Source organism: Physcomitrium patens, chromosome 25 (genome assembly GCF_059467195.1).
Source record: "Physcomitrium patens ecotype Gransden chromosome 25, ASM5946719v1, whole genome shotgun sequence".
Lineage (NCBI taxonomy): Eukaryota > Viridiplantae > Streptophyta > Bryopsida > Funariales > Funariaceae > Physcomitrium > Physcomitrium patens.
The window spans coordinates 2667849-2674920 of NC_143434.1; positions in this window are offsets into that span (position 1 = coordinate 2667849).

Sequence of the window (7072 nt, forward strand, 5' to 3'; positions counted from 1 at the left end):
TTGTTGTAGCCCATCGAACCTTGTCGTGTTCACCAAATGCTTCCGCAAATGCCTCCAAAAAGGTTTCAAAGTTGTTTAGTATGGACGATCGTTTCTCAAACAAAGGAGCAAACCATGATAGAGCTTGTCCTGTAAGTAAGGTTCCAACAAGCCCAACATGTGACTCCTCCGTTAGATAGCGTTCGGGCTGTAAAACTGTTATCAACTTGATTTGGTTGATGAATCCTCAAAACTTGGAACGTGTACCATCGAACTTATCCGGAAGGCTAACTCGGGGTTCCTTATGTTGTAGAACCAGCGGTGCTTGTCGAACCTGAGGCAAAGTTGCTTCTCCAAGTGTAGAAGTTTGAAGCTGGTGCAACCTAGATTGTGCCATCTCAAATGCTCCATCATTATGAAGCCTTGCCATGACTCCTTCAATCTCTGCAGTTCTTTGTGATAATGTAGCGAGGGCATTCATGATAGCATCTAACTTGGACTCTGAACTTTCCGTCATACTAATGTCTTGGCCCCCGACCATTCTAAGAGAAGGACAGGAATGACTCTACAAGAAGACAATATTGGTTTAGAGGAGGGTACTCAGCAACCTCTAAAATGCCTTAAGAGCTTCAAGAAAAGGGGTAATCTACTCTCTCCAAGAAGAATAAGACTCCAATATTATAAGAAAAGAAGTATTAGTTTAGAGGAGGGTAATCCGCAACCTCTAAAGTGCTAGTACACTTCCAAGCAGAGAGATAATCTACACTCTAACAAAGAAGAAACTAGCTCTGATATCTGAGGTGAGTGAAGTCTCGACAAACTGTCACGGACACAGAATACAGACTTGATATCTACCAAGAAGTTCAAGAAGAATTGGCAAGAACTAGATTAATCAAATGAATACAAAAACAACACCAGAGAGGTGAGCTAGAGCTCCAAGAGATGTGTTGTCGAGACTGAAGAACTCTTCAGCCTCGATTCCAATATATACTCCTATTTAGGAAGCTTCTCAAGCAACTTCTACCAACTAGGAAGCTTCTAGAAGGTTCTAGAGACTTGCTTCTAGAAGGTTCTAGAAACTTATCTCTAGAAGGTTCTAAGGACTATGTCCCTAACATCTTCTACCAACTAAGAAGCTTCTAGAAGGTTCCAGAGACTTACTTCTAGAAGGTTCTAGAAGCTTGTCTCTAGAAGGTTCTAGAAACTTGTCTCTAGAAGGTTCTAAGGACTATGTCCCTAACATAAACATAACTAATAAATTTTTTTAAATTTTTTGAATTTTTTTAACTGGTAATAGTTTTTGTACAAGTTATAAAATATATCATTTTGATTTGATAAACTACCATTATAAAAATTTAGTCGCAAGAATCTTGAAGTGATAGATTTATAACAAAGTTTTTTAAATAAAAAAACTAATAATGCCTTAAAATAAATAGAGGTTCAAGAAGTTTATAGAATTAATGACACGGAGTCTTTGCTTGTGAACAAGTATCAAAAGATTGAATAAATTCTTTAAGAGAATCTAATATTTGAAACCATTAACAATCTCGTAAAATAAAACTCAAAATTTCATCATACTTAAAATATCATCTTATTCAAAATTTGTTCCATACTTAAAGTTTACATAATTGTATTTGACCTTTTAGAATAAATTTATCTATTAAAAATAAAAAAAAATATTTTCCTTATGATTATGAAGATTGTTTTCATAAATAAAAAATAAGGTATATTAATGTATTAGAATAAAATTTGTCTAAAAAAGTAGTACCTACTAGAATTGTTGATTTAATAGCTTAAAGATAATATTTCTCTATTTCAAAAGAATTATCTATTGTTAATAATAAGTGGTATTTTTTTTCTTTTTGTGCAAGATAAGAACATATACACAATTTTTTTGATAAGTCTTATTGCTTTCCATGATAACATATAATATTAAATAAAAATCATAACAAAGACATGTTCCAAAAGTTGAACAATATTTTAATATATGTATTTGTCATTGACATACATATTTATATTAGAAATTACTTAGATTGAAAGAATTAAGTAGAAATAAGCAGAAGTAAGTAAATTTAATAATATCTTGTGGAGTAGCTTTTTAGAAGCTTTACAAATGCAAATTTGACTTTCTAAGTATCAATAAGTAATTGATAGGTTAAAAACTTGGCCAACAAATTGGTGACTTATTGCACATATTGGCCAAATGGTGCACATATAAGAAACTTATCTTGTAAGATAGACATGTGTCTTGTAAATTAGACACATATTGGAGGTCTTATAGAATGTGGCTATGTGTTTTTAGTTAATTAATATATATAGAATAAGAATGAGGCCTTCTTCATTCTTATCAATTCATTTTTTGCTCTTAGTCTAGTTTCAAGAGTCTCTAGTTTTTTAATCTTTGGTAATAGCTATTTCAATTTCTTTTTGAATATACATATTGACTTATTTTCTTTTTATCATCTTTCTTTAAAAAATATCTCACTTATTTATTTACATTCTTCAAGTTCTTGTCTTTGATAGATTGACAAGATTATACTTACAAGATCAAAACTTTGTATTTTCTTAATTAAAAATGGATTCTTTCTATTTATTGATAAGATGTAAGAGTATTAAAATTTTTAAGTTATGTATTATTAAAATAATATTATTTTTAGATTTATTTAATTTTTCTTGAATCTCTTCTTTAACTTATCTTGAGTAATGCTTTCTTTTCTATTGTATTATGATGATAAAAAAGAAATCTATAAAAAATGCAATAATACAAATATAAGAAAAAATAAAGAAATTAATATTTATAATGCACCAATTCAATTCACTACGACAATAAACAAAAAGATTGATAGAAAATGAAGATATATAGATAATTACAGTTGCTTCAATATGTACACCAATTCATATTACTTTTTATATGGTTGAACATTGATGAAGTGTCGTAGAACCAAGAATTGCCTTATTTGAAAATTTTAATGGTACAAGATAATAGTTTCAAGGATTAATCAATTAAGTATAATTAAAAATTAAACTTCAATCTTAAAGTTATCTATTTTCAAGATTACAAGTGAGGTTTATTAGAATATTATTTTCAAATTTTTCTTTATCATGGTTTTTATCTCTTTTTTTGAACAATATGATCTAAAACTAAATAATTTGAAGTACATTTTGGTAGAATTTTGATTTATGTATGATAAATTTGACACAATTTGTATTACAACCAATAAATTATGTATTTTTTATTAAAAAATCAATTAATAACATTATGTACTTTATAATTCTAAAAACTTATAATTAATATCAAATTAAATGATACTGCACTTATTGACTAATTTTTCTATGGATTATAATATGAAATAAAGAAATTAATATTAAACTTATATAATACTCAAACATTGAGTGAAATAATTTATTTAGTTATAAAATATAATAATTAGTTTTTTAAATTTTAATTTAAGAATTATAAAAATAACTTTTAATTTTATTAAAATTTAATAGCAAAAAAATATTTTTTAAGACAAATATTTAAAAATTATTAACAAAAAATTCATCACAATACATTTTAAACCTATTACTAAGCAAAAAAGGATTTAATATTGTTTAGAAGAATTGTGTTTATATTGAACAAAATCTAAGTATATTGCTCAAAATATTCTTAAGAAAGAAAACTTAACTTACATGTAGAAGTCATAGATAGTTGGCCATTGCTTTTAAAGATGTTATGTATAAAATCATTCTTATATATTTAGCAATAAATAGTCACAATAGCGTAGTGTCATTTAATATTATTAGATTTACTTCTAATTCAATTATTTCAAGGTTGTTGTCGTAGAAAAAAGTATAATCTTCAAATAGATTGGATTTTTTAGAATCTCAATTTTTTGCAAAACATAACTAATATTTTTTCTTAGTAAATAAAAAGTCATAAGCCTACTACAACCAAATTCTTTTTTATGTGTATAAGAATTTTCATGCATGTTGCAAAAAAAGAGTCACTTTTTGTTATTTGTACCACACCAATTTTTAATGGTAAAAAAACTTCAAGCATTATTGTAAATCAATATTAAGATTAGCAAAAAAAATATAAATATCTTTTTAAAGCATCATTAATAATTTTATTAATCCTTATCATTATTCAATTGGCCTTCAAGAGAGAGCTCAATTACTATTTGGACCAATCAACAACTTATTGTAATATAAATTGCTTAAATTTAAAGAATACATTAATAAAAATATGGCAAAGAACTTCATACACCATTCAAAATTTCTAACAAGAGTTCCTATCTTGTTTATAAATAAAAAAAAATATATTATTATAAATGTGTATAGATTATTGAAGGCTCAATAAAATTACCATCAAAAATAGATATCCTATACATTCTTCATTAATTGAATCAAGCCAAGATCTATATAGAAATAGATCTATGAAAAGCATATAATTTAATACACATTAATAAAGGAGATGAATAAAATACTACATTTCAAACCATGTATGAATATTTTAAATATAATGTCATGCCTATTACACTCACAAATGCACCACTTGCTTCTCAATGTCTTATAAATGCTGTCTTTCTAGAGTTTTTAATTGATTTTATCTTTTGTTATTTAAATTATATATTAATCTATTCTAAGAATACTAAAGAATATGAATTTCATATTTTTTGTTTGTTATAAAAACTTAGAGATCTAAGACTATATGCTAAGATAGAAAAGAATATATTTTATATAATTTAAGTTGATTTTTTAGGATATATCATGTCAAATAATGGCCTTATGATGGATCCTAAGAAAGTTTAAACTATTTTTGATTAAAAAAATTTAGAAACAACAAGAGATGTCAATTTTTTTTTAATTTATAAATTAATATTGAATATTTATCAAAAAATATTTTTGAATTTCAATTCCACTTATATTTTTGACTTGTAAAGACAAACTGAAGTAAAATAAAGAAATTAAAGTAACTTGAAAACTTTGAAATTGAAGCTCAATCATTAGTTTACTTAATTGATAAATCTTTGAAACTTGAATCTTGTACCATCAAACTTTTCAAGGAAGCCAACTCTTAGTTCTTTAATACTTTAGTAATGTTCCACCATAAAAGAAGTAATATGATTTGAAGTCCATATTTAAGTAACTTTAATCATATTTATATCTTTATTTCTAATCAATCTTATTGTTCCCTATGGTGGTGAATTGAGTTTATGCATTGTAAACATTATTTTTTTTATTTTTTCTTTTATTTATGCCATTGCATTTTTTATTTCAACAAGCTCTACCATAATCAAATAATAAAAATAGTCATCTAATATTACTCAAAATAAGAAAAAAATATATTAAAAAAAAGAAAATATTAAAAAAAAGAAAATTTTATGAAAAATATTAATTTAGAAGTAAATAATCTATAATATCTAATATACTTATGTCTTTGCAAGAGAAAAAGAAAATATATTTTTAATCAAAAAAAGCAAAAGTTCTAATATTATAAGTATATTTTTGTGAATCTATAAAAGATAAGAATTGAAGAATAAAAATAAAAAATGATATGTTTTTCAAAGAGAAATGACAAAAAAAAAAAGTTAATATAAATATTCAAGAAAAATTAGAATGGCTACTATTAAAGATTAAAAAAAACTATAAACTCTTGAAATTAAACTAAGAACAAAAAAGTGATTGATAAAAGTAAAAAAGACCTTTTTTTTACCTCAATATATACTATCTAATTAGAAGCTATGTAACAAAGTTCTATAAGACCTTTGATAAGTATCAAACTTGTTGAACACATATCTAACTTGCAAAAAATGTTTCATGTATGTATGCAATGTAGCCAACTTGTACCACAAGTAGCTAATATGTGTAACATTTGGCCAATTTTTTGGCCAACTTTTCAACCTATCAATCATGTACAAACATATATAAATTCAAATTTGCATGTATAAAGCTTCTAAGAAGCATATCCATAAGATATTATATAATTTATTCATTTTTACTTATTTTCTACTTGACTCCGCTTATCTAAGTAATTATTAATATTAGTTATAACTATGATATCATGTAGTACATATGTAAGAAACATATCTTAGAAGTTAGACATATAGTCTACAACTTGGATATATATTAGAAGTCTCATAGAATGTTATTATTTAGCCTGTAGTTAGATAATACGTGTAGAGGCAAGAGTGACACCTTCCTCACTTTTATCAATTCTTTTGTTAATTTTACTATAATTTCAAGAGTCTCCAATTGTCTAATCTTTGGCAATAGCTATTCTAGTTTCTTCTTGAATATACATATTTATTTCTTTCTTTTTTTGTCATCTCTCTTTAAAAAATGTTTCACTTATTTATTTACATTTTTTGAATTCTTGTCTTTGATACTAATGGCAAAAGATATTTAATATTATTTCAAGTAACATAATTTGTGATTAAATAAGAAGGGTCTTCTAGGCTATGACGTTTTTGGAATGAATCCACAACAACAAGAATTTTACTATTGTGGATCTTATATATGTATATATATATTATTTTAGTTATTAAGATTTTTCTTATCTAAAAGAAAATAAAAATAAAGTGTGCCATTTAAAAATATTTATATTATTTATTAATATTAAAAATCAGTTAAAATTTTAAAAGTCTAAAAAATATAACATTATTTTGTGGTTTGCTAATTAGAATTTATAATAAGCTTAGAGCTTGTTAAGATTTATTAGGATTTTTTAATAAGCACCTTATTTTTTTATTATAAGACAATTATACAATAAAAATCTAAAACTAAATGTGTGGTACATTTTCATACTATATATAAGGTTCTACATCCAAATGTGTGGTGCATTTTAATACTACATATTAGGTAATAGAATAATATGAATTTTTTGTGTTCAAATCTTTTCCAATAAATTAAAAAAACAGTTTGTAGACATAAAATTTACCATATTTCTCTATATATTTTATCGGATGTATAGATATTTTTTTAATTTTGAGTTTTTTTAAAGAATTTTTTTTCAATCTATAAAATTTTACCATTTATGAAAAATCCAATATTTGTTACTGAATAATTTTTAAATGAATAAATCAAAATGAACATAACTTTTTTTTCTCCA